At 39.9% G+C, this 26,534-nt stretch overlaps 1 long non-coding RNA gene across 1 annotated transcript in view; it reads left to right on the top strand.

Annotated features, from left to right (window-relative positions):
• LOC140486277 (uncharacterized) overlaps window positions 1–26,534 on the top strand; it is a 361,646-nt gene that overhangs the window by 302,549 nt on the left and 32,563 nt on the right. The window contains exon 5 of the long non-coding RNA XR_011962544.1: window positions 6,924–7,017. This is a non-coding gene — a long non-coding RNA (uncharacterized lncRNA). The remainder of the gene's footprint in view (window positions 1–6,923; window positions 7,018–26,534) is intronic.

The raw sequence follows: 26,534 nt of genomic DNA, 5'->3' as shown, positions 1-26,534 counted from the left end.
CTTTATGTACCGAACATATTTACCAGATTTTCAAAATTCATTCACAGGATGTGGGTATCACTGGCTGAGCCAGTATTTATTGCCAGTCTCTAGTTGCCCAGAGGACAGTGCAGTGGGTCTGGAATCACATGTTATCCAGACCAGGCAAATTGCCCTCCCTAAAGGATATTATTGAACCAGATGGGTTTCATCATTAAACCCTTAATACCCAACTTTTTAATTAAATCAAAATTCCACTATCTGTCATGGTAGAATTTGAACCCAGATCATTATCAGAGTCTCTGGATTAAAAGTCTAGCAATGACACCACTAGGTTATTCATCCTGTATTGGTTCTAATGATGAGGGATTACAGATACAGGATTACAAAACAGACTAAAGAAACTGTGTTGTTCTCCTTAGAGAGAGAAGTTTGAAAGAAGATTTGATAGACTGCTTAAAATCATGAGGGATTTAGATGCAGTTAATAAAGAAAATTGTTCCACTGACTGAAGGGTTTATAACCTGAATGCAAAGATTTAATGTGATTGGCAATAGAACCGGGGACAACATAAGGAAAAATGTATTCAAATAATGAGTGTTTAGGATTTGGAATGCACTGCCTAATGGCTTGGCATATATACATTCAATGGCACCCTTAAGGATTTGGATAAATATTTGAATAAGAAAACATTCGGGGAAATGACAAAGAGTGGAGGCGATGACCACCTGGATTGCTGTTCAAAAGAAACAGTGCAGATTTAATGGATTGAATGGTTACCTCTGTGCTGTATCATTATAAGGACCCCTATTTGTAAATATAGTATTTTAAATATTTTCAACTGCCACATTGATAGGGAGGGCAGCCAGGGAGTTTATTGAGCAGGTCTGTGTGTGTGTGTTTGATTGTAAAGAGCCAACATTGCTGAAGAGCTGTCAGATATTGCAATGGAGTGGGACATCTTGAAGAATGTTTGAGTATTTCAGGGCAGTAAATCGGATATTACTGGATAGGTTGGCTGGTTGCTGCTCTACTTAGCTGTGCAATAAAAAAAAATAGCTCATGGATATCACCCTCTGACCTTTTACCTGTCTAAAATCCAGAGTCTCATGGATTCCTGCTTCCAGGAGTGACAAGTGGAAATACAGAAAAAGTGAACCCCCTGCCTAAAAAGATTACTGCGACCAATCCACCTCCTGAGACTCACTTGTGTGAAAATAATGTGAACAACATTAAGGGTAGATTGAGATTCAATTTGAGAGTTTAAAAGAAAATTACCTCCCTCCTTACCCATACTTGGGGATTAAAATTCCTTCCAATAAATTTTGTGAACGGTTGTATTGATTTAATATTAGACATTATGAATCATAGCCAACTTTACTATGATTTTTACAGCAGTTTTGAAGGTTAAGACTTTTTATTTATAATAGCTTGATTTAGTGACTGCTCTGTAAAGCATATACTGATTGTACTAGAACAAGAAGGAGATAGGAAATTTGCAACATTCTTCAACACCAGCAATCTCTCAAATAAACTGATTGGAATTATATTTTCTGAAGGAAGCTTCTGTTATTCAGTGATGCCTTGTTGTGTGAAATGGAGTGGGAAACTAAGGGATATCTGCAGATATTAAATTCTGCTGTCAGGTAAGCAATTTGATATGGTCCTACAGTACATTTAAATGAAAATGTCAGAGTTATTAATTGTCAATAACTATATAAATGTTAAGTTTAATCTTGAAGATGTGGTGGCTGGATCTAGAAATTGTTTATTTATAAATGGCACCACTGTTAACTCTTATCTGTTCTGCATCCCAGTGATGTAGTGCACTTGAAGTGATGGGCTTTTACCTTCAGCAGGTTATTAAGACCTGATGAGATTATACTTAAGAACTAAAAATGATCCATGTAGTCCTGAAAGATTGAATAGACATCAATTACTAATCCAAGAACCGATATATATGTTATAATCGCAGGCACTGCTGTGTCCAGGCTATTCTTGAACAGTTTGGTTACAAAGTAAGACATGCTGCAAGTGGCCCCAATAAAATGGAGACAGATCTTTATACCATCATATCACATGTAATGAGATGCTAATGATATCATGAGCATGTCACTTGGAAGTAAATTACATACTAGCTGTGTGATAACAGAACATTTCATGTAGTTAATCATTTTATATTGATGATATATATGTCTTTCCTTCATAATATGATGTGTTCCAAATGTTTTAAGTTTTATCAATGTACTTGTATTGCAAACACACTGTTTGGAGTGCAGTGTGCAAATATTGGTATTCCGATAACCAATATCTAGGAATCCAGGCACACCCAAGAAGGATTTTCTTTTGTAAAACTATGACAGAACAGTAAAACAATGGTACATTGGGTGATCACAGCTTTACATTAATATCTAATTACCATTCACCACAGCTAGCCTCTAGCTTTATGAATAATATATGCTTCATGCCAAGTTGTATTATGAACTTTGTAAAAATCAAAATATTGCACTTGGATGGAACCTGAAACAAAAATAGAAGAAGCTAAAACCACTGAAGGTGAAATGGTATTTGCAGAATGTTATGGACCAGACCAAAGCCCCTCTTAAGAAGATAGCCTAGACCCTAGGGTTTTCTTATTTTAAAGGTAAATGTAAGGCATTGTGTGCCGGATACAATTTGATTGGGCAAACTACTCGACTTCAAGCAAAATACACTATTATTACACCATAATTAAAATACAGACAAAATAAAACTAAAAGAAATGGCTTAACTGCAACTCTATCAAAATGCTTAACAAAATAATAGATATATTAACTACTACTAATTAGCTATTTCAATATAACAACATTCCATAGACACACCCTTAGTAAAGGCAAATTCAGTAAAATAGATTGTCTCACATGCAATTCCAGCAGCAGAAAGAGAACCCCAGCTTTTAGCTGTAACAGAGACAGGTATAAGAGCTTCCACATCCAGCTTCAAGATCCCAGCAACTACAGAAAGCTAAAACTAAATTTCTTGGAACTTAGCTCCACCCATTCAGGCGGCTTCTATTGTTCCAACCCATTAAAAAAAATCCATGGCCTCTCAAGCTGCTTCCATTATTGGCTTTGAGTAGACTGCCCGCCTAAAAACCCAAGATAAAATACACCTCTCACAGCTACAGTATCGTCACAGGGGAGAGTAGGTTATTTATGTGTGTTATATACTCATCTTCAGAACTGACAGATAAGAAACAGGCTGGCATATTATAAAATACAGAAAAAGGAGATAAATGTATTGAAAAACATATATGACATAATCTTCCAAGCACTAAAGGATGTGGGCATTGGTGAGCAAGTTAAGAGAATTGCATAACATTAGCAGTGAGTGGTCTCCTGACATCAAGAGCAAATGTTCCATTTTTCAACCAAGTGTTGAACAGAAAGATGAAATTCTCATTAGTAAGTGGCCAGAGACCTATTTACAGACATTAACATGCACTTGCAATAACATGCTCATTATTATTTCATTTTACCCATGGATATGCAAGTTCCCATTCTCCCACCTGCCATACATTGAGGAGATTACTGAGATACAGGCTACTCGACTAGGTGTGATTGAGGTTCACAAGGAAGAGGTATTAGAAATCCTGCAGAGTGTGAAAATAGATAAGTCCCCAGGGCTGGATGGGATTTGTCGTAGGATCCTCTGGGAAGCCAGGGAGGAGATTGCCGAGCCTTTGGCATTGATCTTTAAATCATCATTGTCTACAGGAATAGTGCAGAAGACTGGAGGATAGCAAATGTGGTTCCCCTGTTCAAGAAGGGGAGTAGAGACAATCCTGGTAATTATTGACCAGTGAGCCTTACTTCAGTTGTTGGTAAAGTGTTGGAAAAGGTTATAAGAGATAGGATTTATAATCATCTAGAAAAGAATAATTTGATTAGGGATACTCAGCACGGTTTTGTGAAGGGTAGGTCGTACCTCACAACCTTATTGTATTCTTTGAGAAGGTGACCAAACAGGTAGATGAGAGTAAACCAGTTGATGTGGTATATATGGATTTCAGCAAGGCATTCGATAAGGTTCCCCACAGTAGGCTATTGTACAAAATGTGGAGGAACGGGATTGTGGGAGATATAGCAGTTTGGATCAGTAATTGGCTTGCTGAAAGAAGACAGACGGTGGTGGTTGATGGGAAATGTTCATCCTGGAGTCCAGTTACCAGTGGTGTACCGCAAGGGTCGGTGTTGGGTCCATTGCTGTTCATCATTTTTATAAACGACCTGGATGAAGGCGTAGAAGGGTGGATTAGTAAATTTGTAGACGACACTAAGGTCGGTGGAGTTGTGGATAGTGATGAAGGATGTTATACGTTACAGAGAGACATAGATAAGCTGCAGAGCTGGGCTGAGAGGTGGCAAATGGAGTTTAATGCGGACAAGTGTGAGGTGATTCACTTTGGTTGGAGTAACCGGAATGTAAAGTACTGGGCTAACGGTAAGATTCTTGGTAGTGTAGATGAGCAGAGAGATCTCGGTGTCCAGGTACACAGATCCTTGAAAGTTGCCACCCAGTTTGATAGGGTTGTTAAGAAGGCATACAGTGTTTTAGCTTTTATTAATAGAGGGATCGAGTTCTGGAACCATGAGCTTGTACAAAACAGCTGCACAAAACTCTAGTGCGGCCGCACTTGGAATATTGTGTACAGTTCTGGTCACCGCATTATAAGAAGGATGTGGAAGCTTTGGAAAGGGTGCAGAGGAGACTTACTAGGATGTTGCCTGGTATGGAGGGAAGGTCTTACGAGGAAAGGCTGAGGGACTTGAGGCTGTTTTCGTTAGAGAGAAGAAGGTTGAGAGGTGACTTAATAGAGACATATAAGATAATCAGAGGGTTAGATAGGGTGGACAGGGAGAGCCTTTTTCTAAGAATGGTGACGGTGAGCACGAGGGGGCATAGCTTTAAATTGAGGGGTGATAGATATAGGATAGATGTCAGAGGTAGTTTCTTTACTCAGAGAGTAGTAAGGGTATGGAATGCTTTGCCTGCAACGGTGGTAGATTCTCCAACTTTAAGTACATTTAAGTCGTCATTGGACAAGCATATGGATGTGCATGGAATAGTGTAGGTTAGATGGGCTTCAGATTGGTATGACAGGTTGGCGCAACATCGAGGGCCAAAGGACCTGTACTGCGCTGTAATGTTCTATGTTCTATGTTCTATGACAATTCCTGATGTAAAAGTCAGAATGGTTGTTGGAGACTGTAACTCATGTCTTTGTCTTCCAGCACTCCATCTTGGACACTATGCACCATGCTCCCAGGGAACATCTATGAGCAGTAATTGTTAATGCCTCCTATTCACCAGGGCCTCCAGCTCCCCATCACCAAAGTGGGGAGTCAGTATTCCTCTCCTGGATGTGTGGGGTAATTGACAGGTACTATGCAGAACAGCATGGGCTGCGAGCATGCTAACCCGGATGTAATGCTGATCTTTAAACATGGCACCAGTGCCAGGAATTCCAAAAGATCCTGCCTATGCCCAATACATTCTCCTATGGCAAGTGGGAGAAAACCACAAACAGGTCACCATTAACCAATCAGTGCATCAGTGATGAGGCAATCCTGTGAGGACAGTGTAAGAAAACTAGCTCACAGAGAGAAATCCTCTGTGAGACTTGCCAAAATTGACATAACCAGTTTCTGACAAAATTCAGCCCATAATCACAGAGAACTAGCATGTACTGTGCTCAGTGTGATCTACACCACAAAGACATGTATAATGTATGAGAACATGCTGTATCAGAAGAACAGTTACCACAGAATTACAAAATAATGTACTGGAACAAAAATGTCATTGAAACAAAAGCATATTTCTCTGCAAGAAAGCATTTTTGTATATATGTGTAACCTATTTTTTCTTCAGTCTAGCAGTCAGGATAAAGTATTCATGAATCATCGCTGCTGTTAATAACATAGATGTGAAATAAATAATCTAAAATAACAGTTTTTTTTAAAAAGCAACTTCCAGTTTTCGCAGCAATTTTAATAAAGTTCTTCCTTCATTTGTAGAATCATTCATTGTAAATAAAAATGGGCTAACTCCCACCAGTGAATTGTCTTTGTAGATTCATAGGTGCCAAACGTATTGTGACTCAGCACAGCTCAACATCAAGTAACTAAAGACTTTGAAAGCATTTAATTGAATTAGAAGAATAGAAGGGCTCAAGTAAAGCTCAACCTTCTTGCAAAATTGCTCTCAAAAGATCAAAGACTTGGGTTTCACAAGAAAGGAAAATAAATACTGTAGTGCCATTGGAAAACACAGACAGGAGAAAAATAATTCTCAATGTAATCTATAGCTTCTCTCCTGAAGAAAACATATTTCACTTTACATTTTGATTACTTTGTTCATAGTTTGTATTTTATAACATTTATTTCTTTCATTAATCATGTAAATGATTTAAGACCAACTTAAATTTAAGACCTTCTGACCTATATAAAACCCACAAAAGTACCAATAAAATTAAAACCGTTCCAAAAATTTGTAGGCAAAAAATTCTAATCACAGAATACACATTCTCATTCTCTATAGAATTGTTCATCTGATCATAGTATACTCCTAATCGTTTTTCTTTTGACCATATGTCAGTGTTTTTCTTAATGCATGCACTATTTTGTTCACTGATTTTTTTTCAAAGTCTAAAATACAACAGGTTTTACAACAACCAGTTTTCCATGACTGTAGCACCAACTTATAGGCCTCACATTTAAACTCAGCAATGCCCATAATTTCAGAGCTGTTTTTGGTATCAAAATGCAACCCAGAGACCTCGAAAATACCTCTTGCTGAGCATCATAATGATGCTATTGTATATTACATGAGCATATATCTGAAATCTGCAGAATAGTCAGATTTTTATTGCCATTTTTTGACCACTTGCTTTTTTTTCCCTGCAGCTAACACTGTCTTAAACTTGCACCACTGAGCGTACTTTCAAAAGCTAGGAGGGACCTCAATGGGATTTTTAAAGAGATTGCCAACAAACTGCAGGTGGGTGACTATTTGATTTGTGATGGCTCCATTTGAATTTGCAAAAGTGCATGGTCTTTTGAGAAGTTGTTTACATTTACTGCAGGGAGTGGTGCTGCATGTGGTTATGACTTCAGAGGTACACAATTTGCATTCGGTCTTAGTTGCTGTAGTTACAATTCCCCTTGGGCTGCAAAATGAGGGCGAGAGCAGCAAGGCAGCAAAGAAAAAGAAAATCTGTTCACTGGTGGAGGATAAGGAGGGGAAATAAACTTTTGTGATTGCTGACATGATTACTTCATGGCTGCATTTGCTGACACCAGTACATGCAGGCTATACGCTGCTTTAGGTCATGTATGTGTGCACGAACAGTTACAGGGGAGACCGCCCACGAGAGATCAGGACTTGGTTTGTGGGAGTATAGGGTTGAGATCAGAAAGGGGCTGGGGTGGTGTGCTAGGGGGAGGGAGAGATCAACACATGGAAAGAAAATGATCAGGACCCAGGGTGAAGAATGGGACTGGGGGTGGGAGATGGAGTAAGACCTGGGAAAAAGAAAGATCATGACCTGGGAAGGGGTAAAAGTACAAAAACAAAAGGGTACAACAGAAACTTTGGAAAAAAAGAATACAAGCATGGACTACTTTCTAAACGGTGAGAAAATTCATAAAGCCAAAGTACAAAGGGATCTGGGAGTGCTAGTCGAGGATTCTCTAAAGGTAAACATGCAGGTTGAATCCGTGATTAAGAATGCGAATGCAATGTTGTCACTTATCTCAAGAGGGTTGGAATATAAAAGCAGCGATGTGCTACTGAGACTTTATAAAGCTCTGGTTAGGCCCCATTTGGAGTACTGTGTCCAGTTTTGGGCCCCACACCTCAGGAGGGACATACTGGCACTGGAGCATGTCCAGCGGAGATTCACAGGGATGATCCCTGGAATGGTAGGTCTAACATACAAGGAACAGCTGAAGATCCTGGGATTGTACTCATTGGAGTTTAGAAGGTTAAGGGGAGATCTAATAGAAAATTACAAGATAATAAATGGCTTGGAAAGGGTGGACGCTAAGAAATTGTTTCCGTTAGGTGAGGAGACTAGGACCCGTGGGCACAGCCTTAGAATTAGAGGGGGTCAATTCAGAACAGAAATGCGGAGACATTTCTTCAGCCAGAGAGTGGTGGGTCTGTGGAATTCATTGCCGCGGAGTGCAATGGAGGCTGGGACGCTAAATGTCTTCAAGCCAGAGATTGATAAATTCTTGATGTCACAAGGAATTAAGGGCTACGGGGAGAATGCGGATAAGTGGAGTTGAAATGCCCATCAGCCATGATTAAATGGCGGAGTGGACTCGATGGGCCAAATGGCCTTGTTTCCACTCCTGTGTCCTATGGTCTTATGGTCTTATATTACATCTTCTGTGGTCTGAGCTCTGCCATTGGCTACAAGCTGCTCTAATTATAATGATCACCATCTTCTCCAACAACAAAAAGACACACGTTCATGACTGATCCCTTTAAGAGCTGTGTTGCTTTAAGAACTGCACATACTCATGAGTCAAGGACCAGGAGGAAACTACATGACCAAAAACTATGCTCTGTGCAGTTGAAGCATTTAAGGAAGGTAGTGTACTAGTATGGGGTAGTATAAGAGGTAATTTTGTTGGACAAGTAAACCAGAGCCACAGGTTAATGTTTTGAGGATACGGGTTCAAATCCCACCATGGCCTGATGGTGAAATTTGAATTCAATAAAAATCTGGAATTAAAAGTTGATCTGATGGGGACTATGCAACCACTCTTAATGGTTAAACCCTTCAAGTTCACTGCTGTCCTTCAGAAAGGTAAGATATCATCCCCACCTGGTCTGCTTACAGACACACAGCAATGTGGTTGACTCTTAATTGCCCTCTGAGCAATAAATGCTGATCTAGCCAGCAATTCCAGTCTCCACTGAACAAATATCTAATAAGTAAACTGTAACTGTAGTAAGTTCAATAAACCTGTATGCAATTTTCAAGTAAACTGAATCCTCTGTGTGACGTACCAATGACCAAAGAAATGCAACAGGTCGTCACTTTTAAATGTTGCTGCCGATGGTCATTCATTAATGCATTATTCAATATTCATTATTCTTGTCCTGCACACAATAGATTTGGTTATTATGATTGAATTACTGACTTGTGAGTGTAAGGCTTGCAGCAGTGACATGAAAATATGAATCATCAAGATTGGCCAGAGGTAAGAGTTGACAATTTGGTGTTTCAAGCAGTGAATAAATATAAGGTTTAGTTTTAAGGATATGACATTTTAGGCTGAGTTCACTGACCTGGTCCACTTCTGTGAGATCTTTAAACTACTTCAGCATTACATCAAGTTCTCACAGCAACACTGTTCACATTGACCTCCTTGTTTATCTATTCCTATTGAATCAAAAGCACTTGTCTGTGCAAAAGCAACCTTTCTCCTCCTGTCAACCTCCTGCGTCAGGGCCTCAAGTGCTGCATCAGTGCTGCCCAATCTCTGTAATTTTCACTCTCATGACTAACAGTATCACCAGCAGCCAGAATGCACCTTTCCTGTAGAAGATGGAGTCTAGCCCTAATGGCTGCTAGTTTTGCACAAACTCAGGCTCCCTTCTGAGTTGTTCAGTGATTCAACAGCACATAGACTCACATAGTCATAGAAATGGACAACTCGGAAATAGACCCTTTAGTCCAACCCATCCATACCGACCAGATATCCCAACTCAATCTAGTCAAACTTGCCAGCACCCGCCCCATATCCCTCCAAAAACTTCCTATTCATATACCCATCCAGATGCCTTTTAAATGTTGCAATTGTAATAGCCTCCACCATTTCCTCTGGCAGCTCATTCCATACACGTACCACCCTTTGTGTGAAAAGGTTGCCCCTTAGGTCTCTTTTATATCTTTCCCCAGTCACCCTAAACCTATGCCCTCTAGTTCTGGACTCCCCCACCCCAGGAAAGAAACTGTGTCTATTTATCCTATCCATGCCCATCATGATTTTATAAACCTGTATAAGGTCACCCCTCAGTCTCCAATGCTCCAGAGAAAACAGACCCAGCCTATTCAACCTCTCCCTATAGCTCAAATCCTCCAACCCTGGCAACATCCTTGTAAATCTTTTCTGAACCCTTTCAAGTTTCATAACATCCTTCCAATAGGAAGGAGACCAGAATTACACGCAATATTCCAAAAGTGGTCTAACCAATGTCCGCAACATGACCTCCCAACTCCTTTACTCAATACTCTGACCAATAAAGGAAATCATACCAAACGCCTTCTTCACTATCCTATCTACCCGCGACTCCACTTTCAAGGAGCTATGAGCCTGCACTCCAAGGTCTCTTTGTTCAGCGACACTCCCTAGGACCTTACCATTAAGTGTTTAAGTCCTGCTAAGATTTGCTTTCCCAAAATGCAGCACCTCGCATTTATCTAAATTAAACTCCATCTGTCACTTCTCAGCCCATTTGCTCATCTGATCAAGATCCCATTGTAATCTGAGGTAACCCTCTTCGCTGTCCACTACACCTCCAATTTTGGTGTAATCTGCAAACTCATTAACTATATCTCTTATGCTCACATCCAAATCATTTATATAAATGACGAAGTGTAGTGGACCCAGTACCAATCCTTGTGGCACTCCACTGGTCACAGACCTCCAGTCTGAAAACAACCCTCCACCATCACCCTTCTACTTTTGAGCCAGTTCTCTATCCAAATGGCTAGTTCTCCCTATATTCCATGAGATCTAACCTTGCTAACCAGCCTCCCATGGGGAACCTTGTCGAACACCTTACTAAAGTCCATATAGATCACGTCCACTACTCTGCCCTCATCAATCCTCTTTTTTACTTCTTCAAAAAACTCAATCAAGTTTGTGAGACATGATTTCCCACTCACAAAGCCATGTTGACTATCCCTAATCAGTCCGTGCCTTTCCAAATACATGTTCATCCTGTCCCTCAGGATTCCCTCCAATAATTTGCCCATCACTGACATCAGGCTCACTGGTCTATAGTTCCCTGGCTTGTCTTTACCGCCCTTCTTAAACAGTGGCACCACGTTTACCAACCCCCAGACTTCCGGCACCTCACCTGTGACTATCGATGCAAGAGGCCCAGCAATCACTTCCCTAGCTTCCCACAGAGTTGTAGGGTACACCTGATCAGATCATGGGGACTTATCTACTTTTATGTGTTTCAAGACATCCAGCACTTCCTCCTCTGTAGTGTGGACATTTTTCAAGATGTCACCATCTATTTCCCTACATTCTATATCGTCCATGATCTTTTCCACAGTAAACACTGATGCAAAATACTCGTTTAGTATCTCCCCCATCTCCTGTGGCTCCTGCACAAAGGCCGCCTTGTTGATTGTTGAGGGGCCCTGTTCTCTCCCTGGTTACCCTTTTGTCCTTAATGTATTTGTAAAAACCCTTTGGGTTTTGCACCTTCTTCAGTAGGTACATCCACATATTGAATCAGAAAATTTTCCTTTACACACTTAACAAATTCCTCTCCATCTAAACCCTTAACATTATGGCAGTCCCAGTCTATGTTTGGACAGTTAAAATCCCCGACCATAACCACCCTATTATTCTTACAGATAACTGAGATCCCCTTACAAATTTGTTTCTCAACTTCCCTCTGACTATTAGGGGGGGTCTATAATACAATCCCAATAAAGTGATCATCCCTTTCTTTTTTGTCAGTTCAACCCAAACAACGTCTCTGAATGTATTTTCAGGAATATCCTCCCTCAGCACAGCTGAAATGTTATCCCTTATCAAAAACGCCACTCCCCCTCCTCTCTTGCCTCCCAATCTATCCTTCCTATAGCATTTGTATCCTGGAACATTAAGCTGCCAGTCCTGCCCATCCCTGAGCCATGTTTCTGTAATTGCTATGATATTCCAGTCCCATGTTCCTAACCATGCCTTGAGTTCATCTGCCTTCCCTGTTAAGTCTCTTGCATTGAAATAAATACAGTTTAATTTATCAGTCCTACCTTGTTCTCTGCTTTGTCCCTGCCTGGCCTAACTGTTTGACTTGCTTCTTTTCTCAACTGTACCAGTCTCAGTTTAATCTCTTTCCTCACGCTCTTCCTGGGTGTGTCCACCTCCCCCCCCCCCCCACCCACCCCCCCCGCACTTTACTAACCCTTTCAAGCAGCTCTAGCAAATCTGCCTGCCATCTTGTACAGGTCACTTCTACCCCAGAAGAAATTCCAATGATCCAAAAATGTGAATCCTTCTCCCATACACCAGCTCCTCAGCCATGTATTCATCAGCTCTATCCTCCTATTCCTGCCCTCACTAGCTGTCAGCACTAGGACTAAACCAGATATCACTACTCTCGAGGACATCCTTTTTAAATTCCTGCCTAACTCTCTATACTCTCCCTTCAAAATCTGCTGGTCCCACTCCCCCTTGAGAACATTCTGCACCTTCTCTAAGACATCCTTGATCCTGGCACCAGGGAAGCAACACACCATTCTAATTTGTCGCTGCTGGCCACAAAAACATCTATCAGTGCCTCGGACTACAGAATGCCTTCACACAATTGATCTCTTGGAACTCGACATACCCCTCATTGCATTAGAGCTAGTCTCAATACCAGAAAGTTGGCTGTTCATGCTACATTCCCCTGAGAATGCATCACCCCCTACATTTTCCAAAACAGCAAGAAATGGGGATAGCCACAGAAGACTCCTGCAGTACCTGCTGACCTCTCTTACCTTTCCAGGAGTTAACCCATCTATGTGACGGTACCTGGAACTTTTCTCCCTTCCTGTAACTGCCATCCATCACACCCCCTTGCTCCCCATTCCTCATTGCCTCTAACTGTCTCTCCAACTGATCCATTCAATCTGATATGATTCGCAACCAACTACATGTATTGAAGATATAATCCTCAGTAACATGTAAGCTCTCCTTAAACTTCCACATCTGACAAGAAGAGCATGTCACTCTACTAAAGGCCATTTTTGCTTCTTTCAATGTACAGACCCAGAAAATTCACTGTCTTATTTCTCTACAAAACACTGCTCCAGGCTAACTTAATACTTATGGCTTATATTTTAAAGTTTAATCAAGAGCACATGTTGATGCTGGGCTGCATACTACTTGTCATGTAAATTAGCAAGCAGCATGAAGTTTACCTTCTGCCTCCATACTTTGAACAGTCACAATTAATTATTCATTGTTATACTCATGGCTGTTTTGAGGGACTATCAATTTTCTTTGCACAATATATTTATAGACCACTAAAAGGCCCAACAGAATCAACATGTTATTGCCCAGCTGTCAATAAATGCTCACTAATCAAATGAAAACAGAACCTTCTGAATTTTAAGAGAATGCTGAAGAAACTTAACAGGTCTGACAGCATCTGTGGAGAGAGAAATAGAGTCCGGTATAACTGATCTTCAGAATTGAAGAAGTTTGATTCACTTCAAAGTTGTAGTACGTGCGGTACTTTGCTTTTATTCTGAATTTTAGTATAAATTACCTTTCTCAATATATTTGCAAAATTCCACATAATACAGCAGAATGTAAGAAGATATAACATAATATGTCACATTCCAACACCTTGAGAACTTCAAAATAGTCACTTTTCTCAATATGTTTGGAAAAGTACCTCAGTTTATATGTTGTCATACATTGGCTACATTGACTACAACATTCTGGCCAAGATCTGGCCACTAGTCTGGATGCACTTGTCTCAAATTGGTCTATACTACTTAAGTGGGCTTCATGCGAAGTCACCAATCAGAGAACAGTAACAGATGTATATTAATCATTGAATAGCACTGCAAAATTACCAACATCCCTATCCTAATGGTGTGTTTAGGAGCAGAAAAGTTCCATAATCAAGGTTTCCTCATGTCTTATACAGGTACATTATCTTTGGGACTTTTATGAAGTGGATTAGACTCCTACTCTTCAGCGCACATTCACCACGTGAATAACGAACCTCACATCCTCTGTGTTCTGTTTTCAGAGTTTGCTCAGATAACTGTGCTGTTCACTTGTAATCCTCCTTGTGTTAATTGTACAATCCCTTACCCCAGGAGTCAAAAAGAGTTCACAACAATGAAGTGGCAATTCAATCCAAAACAACCATAAAGGTGTGATGTCCAGTTTTAGCTGAGATAATTTGTTCATTGTGGGTGTTGCTGGCTGGCCAGCATTTATTGCATCTCTAATTTCCCTGGACCTGAATGACTTGGTAGGGCTCTTCAGAGGCAGATAAGCATCAACAACATAGCTGTGGGTCTGGAGTCACATATATGCCAGACTTCCTTCCCTAAAGGACATTAGTGAACCAGATGGTATTTTATAATAATCTATAATGGTTTCAGCTTTTTATTTCCCAGTTGCATTCAGATTTCACCATCTGCCATGATGGAATTAAAACCAATCTCCCCAGAGGATTACGTAAGAGTCCTGGGTTACTAGCCCGGTAATGGTACCACTACGTCACCATATCTCATAAATTTGAAATAAATTGAAGTTGAACATATAAAGGAACTTGCATAATAAGATTTTCAGGATATTCCAACCTCACATTTTCTTTTTGTCCCATTATTATAAGCATTTAAAAGAATATCCATAAGGAAAGAAACACATTAATATAAGAGTCCATACACTTTATGAAACTGTTGTGACATCTTGGCATCTGAATGGAATGTTAATCAAATCACTAGAAAGATAAAAGAATATTGCCCAGATGATTTCTCAGAAGGCAGTTTGCCAGCCATGTGCTGCTCCCAAGTCACTAAGCCAATGGCTTTACAATACTACTTTAGCCAATCATAGGATCAAGATCTTTCTACATATACCTTAACAAGGTATGTTCTGTCACCTTGAGTATGAAAGGACTCTGTTAAATAGTTACAAAAGTAAGTATATAATGATGATTGTGATTACGACTGGTCAAAGTACTTTAGTTCTATGCAGTTAAATTAAAAAGTCTGAATCTAAAAGCTATACGTTAAAATATTTCTTATCTATTAGATTAGCATAAGACAAAGTATGATTGAATAATTTGTGTATTAGGTATAGAGGAGACTGTTCACCTAATAGAAAATATCCAAGCTCTAATAACTAAAATCTCTGAACATATTATGAATTGGTTGTCATTGCAGACAGTCCATGTACAAAAACTGTTCCTTCTTGTCTAACCTCATGTGGAACTTCTATAGTTGAAGTTTCTGCATAAAATTCTGAAAGTTAATGTTCGCCAAGTAGGCTGTTAAAATCTGTCTTCAATTCCACTGCTTCACAGAGTTGCGTCTTTAGGTTGTTTTTCTTAGCAGGTGAGCAGTACATCTGCTGGAAGGAAACAGGTTCCTATTCTAAATCCTTTGGTACAGATTCCAATGGTGTAAGAACAAATTACTGTTCTTAAAAATAACAAGTAAGTCCAATTGCAATATCAACCTCAGTCCTGTATGGGAAGTCATAATACTCCCAAGCAGGTCATAATTATTTTTAAGAATAGCTTGTTGATATGATGCACAGACAGTTGGATTTCAGATACTTTTGGTTCTTTGTTTTGAAAAGAATTCCTGGGCCCCACAAAGAAGCTCTCAACATCCCTTGTTTCACAGTTCTTAACCCCTTCACACTTACATCATTCATGGTATGTGAAATAACTCCATAGTGGCCAGTATCTTATCACCAAGTCATCCTTTATTTACATGTGGAGGGTCCTTGACACTGTTCCAGTTCCCTCAGAGTCTGTTCTCAGAGTGAACAGAACCCCAGACACTCCTGTTTATATCTGTCAGCCAGGGCTCCCTGGTTGGACCAGATTAACAGCCCCAATCAGGGAATTCAGATTCTGTGAGCTCCACCTGGCTGACCTCATTACTATCACTACAGCAAGCACGCTTAAGAAGGTGATGATGGTCAGCCTCCTTATTTAACTGCTATAATCCATGTGATAAAGGTATTGAAACAGTGCTATTAAAAAAGGGTTCTACAATTTTAATTGATGACAGTGAAGGTGCGGTGACATAGTTCCAAATCAAGATAGTGTGTGTTTTGGAAGAGAGTGTGCATAAGATGGTGTTGTTGTGGACCAGGCCAGACCTCCTCAATATATCTTAAGAAGGTAGCCCAGACACAGCTTTTCTACTTGATTTAGATTAGATTACCTACAGTGTGGAAACAGGCCCTTTGGCCTAACAAGTCCACACCAACCCTCCGAAGAGTAACCCACCCAGACCCATTTCCCTCTGACTAATTCACCTAACACTATGGGCAATTTAGCTTGGCCAATTCACCTGACCTGCACATTGAGTCTGCAAACCCACGCAGACACGGAGAGAATGTACAAACTCCACACAGTCGCTCAAGGCTGGAATCGAACCTGAGACCCTGTGAGACAGCAGTGTTAACCACTGAGCCTCTGTACCACCCTAGATGTAAGGTAGATACCCCAGAAATGATGCAGTTGGTTTAAAGTAGTGATGGAAAAGGCTAGACCAGATCTAAAAGTTGAAATTCTAACTTGGAGAAAGGCCAATTTTGACGGTATTAGGCAAGAACTTTCAAAAGCTGATTGGAGGCAGATGTTCGCAGGTAAAGGGACAGCTGAAAAATGGGAAGCCTTCAGAAATGAGATAACAAGAATCCAGAGAAAGTATATTCCTGTCAGGGTGAAAGGGAAGACTGGTAGGTATACGCAATGCTGAATGACTAACGAAATTGAGGGTTTGGTTAAGAAAAAGATGGAAGCATATGACAGGTATAGACAGGAGAGATTGAGTGAATCCTTAGAAGAGTATAAAGAAAGTAGCAGTGTACTTAAGAGGGAAATCAGGAGAGCAAAACGGGGACATGAAATAGCTTTGGCAAATAGAATTAAGGAGATTCCAAAGGGTTTTTACAAATATATTAAGGACAAAAGGGTAACCAGGGAGAGAAAAGGGTCCCTCAAAGATCAGCAAGGCAGCCTTTGTGTGGATCCTCAGAATGTGGGGGAGATACTAAATGAATATTTTGCATCAGTATTTACTGTGGAAAAGGATATGGAAGATATAGACTAGGGAAATAGATGGTGACATCTTGAAAAATGTCCAGATTACAGAGGAGGAAGTGCTGGATGTCTTGAAACAGTTAAAAGTGAATTAATCCCCAGGACCTGGGGTGTACCCGAGAACTCTGTGGGAAGCTAGAGAAGTGATTGCTGGGCCTCTTGCTGAGATATTTGTATCATTGATAATCACAGGTGAGGTGCTGGAAGACTGGAGGTTGGCAAATGTGGTGCCACTGTTTAAGAAGGGCGGTAAAGACAAGCCAGGGAACTATAGACCGGTGAGCCTGACCTCAGTGGTGGCCAAGTTGTTGGAGGGAATCCAAAAGGACAGGATGTACATGTATTTGGAAAGGCAAGGACTGATTCGGGATAATCTAAGTGGCTTTGTGCATGGGAAATCATGTCTCACAAACTTGATTTAGTTTTTTGAAGAAGTAACAAAGAAGATTGATGAGGGCAGAGCAGTAGATGTGATCTATATGGACTTCAGTAAGGTGTTCGACAAGGTTCCCCACGGGAGACTGATTAGCAAGGTTAGATCTCATGGAATACAGGGAGAACTAGCCATTTAGATAGAGAACTGGCTCAAAGGTAGAAGACATGGGGTGGTGGTGGAGGGTTGTTTTTCAGACTGGAGGCCTGTGACCAGTGGAGTGCCACAAGGATCAGTGTTGGGCCCTCTACTTTTTGTCATTTACATAAATGATTTGGATGCGAGCATAAGAGGTACAGTTAGTAAGTTTGCAGATGACACCAAAATTGGAGGTGTAGTGGACAGCGAAGAGGGTTACCTCAGATTACAACAGGATCTGGACCAGATGGGCCAATGGGCTGAGAAGTGGCAGATGGAGATAAATTAAGATAAATGCGAGGTGCTGCATTTTGGGAAAGCAAATATTAGCAGGACTTAAATACTTAATGGTAAGGACCTAGGGAGTGTTGCTGAACAAAGAGACCTTGGAGTGCAAGTTCATAGCTCCTTGCAAGTAGAGTCGCAGGTAGATAGGATAGCGAAGAAGGCGTTTGGTATGCTTTCCTTTATTGGTCAGAGTATTGAGTACAGGAGTTGGGAGGTCATGTTGCGGCTGTACAGGACATTGGTTAGGCCATTGTTGGAATTTTGCGTGCAATTCTGGTCTCCTTCCCGTCGGAAAGATGTTGTGAAACTTGAAAGGGTTCAGAAAAGATTTACAAGGATGTTGCCAGGGTTGGAGGATCTGAGCTACAGGGAGAGGCTGAACAGGCTGGGGATGTTTTCCCTGGAGTGTCAGAGGCTGAAGGGTGACCTTATAGAGGCTTACAAAATTATGAGGGATAGGATAAATCGACAAAGTCTTTTCCATGGATTCGGGGAGTCCAGAACGAGAGGGCATAGGTTTAGGGTGAGAGGGGAAAGATATAAAAGAGACCTCGGGGCAATTTTTTCACACAGAGGGTGGTACGTATATGGAATGAGCTGCCAGAGGATGTGGTGGAGGCTGGTACAATTGCAACATTTAAGAGGCATTTGGATGGGTATATGAATAGGAAGGGTTTGGAGGGATATGGGCCGGTTGCTGGCAGGTGGGACTAGATTGGGTTGGGATATCTGGTCGGCATGGACGGGTTGGACCTCAGGGTCTGTTTCCATGCTGTACACCTCTATGACTCTGTGATTCTATGGTCAAACCACTTGACTTCAATTAAAACTGAATTTATTTACACACCACCAAATGAAACACAAACTAAAGAAAACAGAATTTAGAATAACAACAATTTAAAAACCCAACTGACATGATATCCTCCACAACTTAACAACTGTTCCAATTTCCTGCAACAATCCCATAAACACACTGCTTGTCAAAAAAATATTCAAACACAGGTTCTTATATGAGATGTCAGAGAGGCAGGATCAGCCAGGGATCATTTGCTGAAGCACTGAACCTCTTTCCACTGCAGCTGTTTCTGTCGGTCCCCAGCTAAAAACTAAACCAAAACTAGAAAAAGCCATGATCTGGGAGAACTGGCTGCTCTCCTTTCGTTGTACAACTGTTTAAAAAAAAACCTTGAAAGCCTTTTCCCTGATTGTTGCCTTAGGCAGTATCTGTTAGGTCCCTAATCCCAGACAAATCAGAACCTCTGCCTTTTACAACCCCTCTTGAAAAAAAACAAGGACAATATAATCTTGTTAAAGGAGCAGCATTGTCACAATGTTCCCGTGTATCTGTTGCCTTTTTGGCATAGAGATTCCACTTCTGGAAAATGCTGTTAAAGGGATTTTGGTGAGGTTTTTCACACATTCTGCATTTGGTATACATTGCTGCCACTGTGTGCCAGTGGTGAAGATAGTGAATGCATAACAAAGTGGATGTGGTGCCAGTCAAGCATGCCGCTTTATCCTGGATGGCGCTAGCCTCTTCATGGTTGTTGGAGGTGGGCTCATCCAGGAGTGAAGATTTTTCCATCGTACTCCCAAATTGCGCATTTGGAAACAGAATATAAGTTATTTGCTACAGAATTCCCAACTTCTGAGCTGCTCTTAAACTACAGTGTATGTGTAGCTGATCCAGTTCAGCCTCTGGTCAGCAAAAACTGCAAAACACTGCTGCAGATTAAAAATGTCTGCATTCCATGCCAGTGCATTCCCAGTAGAATTAGGGAAAGTTACAGTTGAGGATTTAAGTACTCTGTCCTCAAACAGTTGAAAGAGTGTGTGAGGCACCCTTCAAATTAGAATTTACCCAAAAACCAGAAAACCCGAAATTCTATAAGGGGTGGTCACCAGCTTTCAGCTGAAAACTAAGCACAATGAAATGGATAGAGTGATGGCAGATAGATTAAAATTGGAGCAGTGGAAATTAGAATTTCAAGTAAAAGGAAATAAGCAAGAAAGCGAGAGAGAAATGGGAAAGAGAGGGAAGAACAAATCGGGAAGAGAGTGAATTTTTGCAAGAATGGCAGGAACATTAGATCAAACTAAGACAACTTGGCCTGAGGAGCAGGAATTGTGTCCATGAAGGCATCACTGGTTTCGGCTTGAGGGAAGAAATACCTTGGTTTGCACACATAACTCCTAAAGTTGACAGAGTAGAAGCTTTAATTATTTCTTTGGAGTGAGTGGCACAACAGTTAAAATGGGCAGTCCAGCATTTATCCTTATTTCTGCTTCTTACTACTTTCAGGAAAAGCTTACTAGGCTTATTTCGTTTTGCCTGAGGTAAGTGTCATTAATACAAGGCAGTAAAAAAGGCTATTCTTATGTGCATACTTGTTCATGCCAGAGGCATACCACAAAAATTCTACACCCTCAGGAAACAAACCAGTCACCTGAAATTTGAAAGCATTAAACAGCCTGCGTATAGCCAGTGGTACTTAAGTCAGAAGTAACTTATAAAAATCTCCATGAACTAATTCTCCTTGAGAAATTTAAAAATTCCATCTCTCTCTCAATAAGTAATAGTAAATGACTGGGTCCAGGCAGGCAGCCAAATTGGCTGATGATTATAAACTGATCCACAAACTCCAGTTCCTGAAGAAATCCTTCCCTAGTCACCCCCACATAAAGGGGTAGTAGTGACGAGAGTGATAGGAAGGTGTGTATCCATTAGAGAAAAGGAAATGCTGGGAACCCTTCTTCTTGGAAGGATGATTCCTCACTCAGATGAAAGGTGAGGCCAAGAAGCCTGTCTGTTTTAATTGCTGAAGGTAGGTGTGCCAGGGCCAGCTACTGGAAACCATGGGGATTTACTGGGACATACACACACCCCGTGCTCAGACTGTCAGACACCAAAGGCTGTGGTTCTGGCTGCAGATGCAAATCACTGTAAATGCACTCGTAAGAGTGCAAAGAACAAAGAACAGGAGAACACAGGAAAAGACTCTTCGGCCTGCCAAGTCTGTGTCAAACATGATACCTTTCAAAACTAAAAAATCTTTTGCTTGTATGCAGTCTGTATCCCTTTATACCCTGCCTACTCATATATCTGTCAAGATGCATCTTAAATGTTGTTATTATCTCCACCTCCACCATCAGATCTGGCAGCACATTTCAGGCACTTATCACTCGTGATGTAAAAACACTTGCCTCCCACACCTCCTTTAAACTTACCCCCTTTTACCTTAAACCAATATCCCCTAGTAACTAACATTTCTATCCTGGGAAAAAGGTTCCAACAATCCTTTCCATACACGCATCTCATAATTTTGTAACCTTCCCTCAGGTTCTTCCTAATCCTTCAAAATTCATGTGAAAATAAACTAAATCTGTCCAATCTCTCCTCATAGCTAATACCCTCCAAACCAGGCAACATAATAGTAAACCATTTCAGTATCCTCTCCAAAGCCTCAACATCCTTCTGGTAGTATGCCGACAAGATCTGCACACAGTATTCCAAATGTGGCCTAACTAAATACTATACAGATGCAACATGACTTGCCAATTTTTATACTTCATGCCAGATTCATGAAGATAAGCATGCCATATATCTTCATGACCACCTTATCCACTTGTGTGCCACTTTCAGGAAACTATGGACATGTATACCTAGATCCCTCTGTATGTTGATGGGGTTCTGCCATTTACTACATGCTTTCCTCCTACATTATATGTTCCAAAATGCATAATCTCATGGTTGATGTTAAATAAATCCCAGAGAGTTACAGGGATTTTGTTTCTAAAGGAACAGTGGCCACATTTCCACAGGGACAAGGTGAGCAAGGCTGTAGTGATGCTGAGGGATTCTAGGAATTAATGCAATGACCATAGCCAACTCCTACACGATACCCTGGCCGAAAGATCTATTCCTTTATTCCTTTTTTTTATCCATTTAAGGGATGATGTTGTTGCTATCTCTGCATCATTTTTTACCCATCCCTAATTATCCAGAGGGAAGTTAAGAGTCAAATACATTTCGTGGGTCTGAAGTCACATATAGGCCTGACCAGGTAAGGATGGTGGTTACCTTCTCTAAAGGACATTAGTGAACAAGATGGGACAATGGATTCATGGTTATCATTAGACTCTTAATTCCAGATTTTTAAATTGAATTTGAATTCCACCAAATGCCGTAGTAAGATTCAAACCCAGATCCCCAGAACATTTCCTGGATGTCTGTATTAACAGTCCAGCGATAATACCATTAGGCCATTGCCTCCCCCAATTTCTGTTCGTATTTCCTGTTCCTATTTCTTTTCATCTTAAGTAGCAATACAATTCTTCAATCACATAGCAAAATGGGAAATCATGAGATTCTTGGGGATATGTGGATCACAGGTCAGAATCATGAAGCACTGTGGACATTTTGTGTCTTTTGAAAGTGAACTGATTAAAAACAAAAATGGCTGTAGATATAAAATAAGTAGCTGTTCGGAGAGAAAAGGAGAGAGAGACCCTAAGAATGTGCAGGCCTTCAAAAAGGGGAAAGAGGCAAGTCAAAACAAAAGTGGCTTGTGACTACTAACAAGTAGTTGATGACTGCTGCTCAACAGTAAGCCAACCCTTTGAACTATGTCCCAAACTGCAGACACATTTTGTGTCTTTTCGTTTGAAGAGTACACAAAGACAGGCATTAAAAAAAAGTTTTAACTCAACTAGAAGAGGCCAGTTGGACCACAAATACTTGTTCATACCAGCCTTGATTCAAGAATTATGAAGGTCACTGTCAAAGAGCTATGCTCTTAGCCACCCCTGTATTGCAGGTAAAAATCTATTACTCTGAGGGTGGCCAACCACTTTAAAAGGGAAACAAGGCAACAAAACACTCTCTTTCCTACTCTGAATACTGGAATTCAATCATGGTCGAAAGGAATCAGAAAGATAGAATCTCAACTAATCTTCAGAACAAAGGGTCATTATATTACCAATGTGAACTCTAAAAGTAACCTGAGCTGGAAAAGTCACCATACTCGACTATTTGCTCTTTGTTAATAATTAGAAGACTAATCAATATTTTATATGAAAATCTTTTATCCTTTTTGTCTCATCTCTGATGTTTGATCTGCTTGAGTTACTGATCATTCTGACATTTAGTAAATTAATAAATTCATACTTTGTTAACTCAGTAAAACCTGAAGTTAAATTAGTTCCTTTTAAAACACAAATTCATTTGTTCTGAGGGAAAGGTATCCACAAGGTATGGATCTTTTTTAATCTTGTCGCATCCAGAGGATGGGTGAATAAAGAAAGGGAGCCAGTTCATTGCTCCTCTTCCAGGATCTTAGCAGTTTGAATTATACCACCTGGAATCATAACGAATTAGGGAACCTCAACTGGGATCTGGTCACCATCCTTAAGCATTGTCACTTCTTAACTTATGATGGGGGGAAGGCAAATGATGAAGCAGCTAAAGATGTTTCAGACTCGGATAGTTTGTTGAGGAATTCCTGCAGTGATCACTAATTTCCTCCTTCAGCCATTTAGTACTGCAGGAAGCCACTCCTTCAAACCTCAGGCAGCATCCTGCTTCCACCTTAATTCCTGGTCTCACCTTCTAACTACCGAGTGCTTCCTTCAGGTACAGGCAGAAACTAACAGGATTCATTCAGATGAAACATAGGATTTAAGATCCCTCTTTCCATTACAATCATGTTTACACATTTCACAAAGATCATGAAATTTAATAACTTTAAATACATTCCCAACCTCTGCAAAAGTAGTACTCAAAAGTACAGCATTGCAGCAGTCACTGTGCACCGGCTGTGCTTATTACAAGGAACATTTAAGAAACAGAAAGGGATCAGTGAATTTAAGCAGTAACTAAAGCTGACCTCGAGTATGTCCCATAATTAAATTTACCATCCAGGAAGGAGCAAAGATCACAAACAATTTGCAGAGTTTACTACTGTTTTATAATACTTTGTCCTTTGAATGTTCTTGATTTGACCTTGTTGATTTTGTTTCCTTTATTGTGTACAAGGGCATTAGTTTAATAGTTTTGAAAACTCTCTTTCTTCAATTACAAGTGAGTTCCTTTGGTGTGAAGAAAATAAAGAATTGAAACTAGTGATAATAACGCTTCTGGGAATTTTGATTGCACCATAAGAGGTCAAATCCAATAAACTTATTCATCTGTCCCCAGGGACAGAGTTTGGGAGGATAGTTTTACTGAGTATAAATAATCTCCATTGCTTAAAATTTCAATTTGTAATACTTATGGTCAAATACTTTACAGCTCAAGTAGAATCTGAATGGGTTGAGCTTGATACCTATCTGTCTAAACCTGACAGTATTGACACTGCATTTAGAAATACAGGCATTTGGCCAAACATGTTCATTCCAGTGCTTATGCTTTACTGGAACCTCCTCTCAACCTACTTACTCTAACCCCATTTACAAATATCAGTTCTTAAATAGCTCTATGATTGTTACCTCAGCTACTCCCATGGAAGTATATCCACATTCTAATCACTCTATGAATAAAAAGCTTTCCTCTGAACTTCCTATTTATTTATTCATGACAATCTTAGCTTTATGGTCTGCAATACAAATCTTGCCTACAAGTAGAAATGTCTTCCCAATATTTACTTCTTCAAACTCTTTAAGAGGTTGGTTCCTGTTGTATATTTTAGATGGGTACCTGAACAAATTTAAAATCTGAGTTTGAAAAAATGGCCATGTGGGGCAGCAGCCTTTGAGGCTACCTGTACTTTATAAAAGTTTTATATTGCCCTAGGCTGTTTGCAGATCAATTTAATACGCTCATCTCAGAATTTAACTCGTAAATGTAACACCCTACATCACCATAGCAACCCTGAATATTGGAGTACACATGGCCAGGTTTTTTTAGAACGTAAATTACTAAAGATTATGTTGGAATTATGAATCCAGGTCTTTTAGGAACATAGGAATAGGGGCAGGCCTTTCATCCCCTTGAATCTGTTCTACCATTCAATGAGATCATGTCTGATCTGTGGCCTAACTCCATGTAAAGCAAGCTTTGTTTTAACCAGCATCTTATGAACCAGCACTCTAGATAAACTGGCAAAAATTATATACCTCAGGTACTGCAATGTTTACTATATTATTCTGTTCAATTGATAGAGTTTTTAATAATGTATTCACCTCAATGTAAATATACTTCTTGTTCAATTGAATGGCCACACAAAATATCAACAGTTGATTTAATTTTGAGTCAATTTCTCCTCAAAAATCATGATCTGCCATGATGTCCAAGTAGTCAGTTGAGTGTGAGTGATAAGGCTTTGTGACAGTAAGTTCTATTTAAGGCTAAGTTACATTATTATTTAAGTGATTTATGCTGCAAGTAATGTATAACAATTATGTGAGTATTATATTTCTATTAAATTGCGTGCATCCTTACGTGGATTATGTTGACGTCTTGATTATTTAGAATAACTAATCAATTGGCACATTCCTGTCCCATGGGTGCCAGATAATAAAAAGTTTATTGTACCTGCCTTTGGCCTGTATTCCTTAATCCTGTTTCTTAACAAAGATTAATCTATCTTGGATCTAAAATTAACAACTGATCCAATACCCACTGCTGTTCTAAACATCTGGAAAGTCATTAGAATGTCCTCATCTAACATTGATAAAATGGTGGAGGGTGTATCTTATACCCATGTTACCTTCAATAGGAAACCCAGAAATAATGAGCCAAATGGAAACTCACTGCAGCAGTTCCAGTATAATTTACCTCTCATGTCTGCTAGTATTGTATAGCTGTTATTAACTCAGCAAGTCGACCTTAAACCTATTTATATAATATTTCTTTCTCTGCTATTTTAACTGAGAATTAACCCAGTTAAAATAAATGGATCAACATGTACATTAAAGTTGCAGATAGAGGAATATCATAAAAACACACTAAATGTTTCTCCCTTGATATCAGTAACAATAATTTCTGCATTTCAAAATGAAGGTCTCAGATGTGGTCGGTGGAAATAGAACCTTGTATTGAGCCATACAGAACAAGATAATTTCTTTTTCTATCTCCTCTCTGTATGCCCTGTCAGTGGGATACCATGCTAATTAATTATTAGGATCCTCTGGCTGGTATTGCAACATTGGCAGAAGTCGTGTCTAGCCTGAAATGCCTTCACTTTGTGTCTCCTTGCATATTTGAATAGGTAGCAGCAGTATCAGTACAAGTTTTAATTTCAAATTAGCTCATTCTTTATTTAATCTGAATTATTAGGGGGCTCCTTTTATATCCTACATCAAGAATACCCATTTCAATTGGGTAACTAAAGTTGTCATGCACTAGGAAGTATTTTGTAGGTCATTGAAAGGACACAGTACTATTAATGTAAATATACTTGAGTAATTTCTTAACTTATTTCTCAGCTATTTTCTATGCTGACACAGCCATATATCACTTGATCTAAATCACGTTTTGACTACCTACTTTTATTGAGGAACAAAGATCACAATATTTTCCCAAAATGAACCTCCTTATCTATATGTTGGAAAGAAAAGGAGGACTATTGGCAGGATGCCAGGGACGTTGAACTTCAAGAGTGATGTT

This window comes from Chiloscyllium punctatum, chromosome 15 (genome assembly GCF_047496795.1).
Source record: "Chiloscyllium punctatum isolate Juve2018m chromosome 15, sChiPun1.3, whole genome shotgun sequence".
Classification (NCBI taxonomy): Eukaryota; Metazoa; Chordata; class Chondrichthyes; order Orectolobiformes; family Hemiscylliidae; genus Chiloscyllium; species Chiloscyllium punctatum.
Note: the sequence above shows the minus strand (reverse complement) of the source record. Positions and strands in the feature narration are given on the sequence as shown.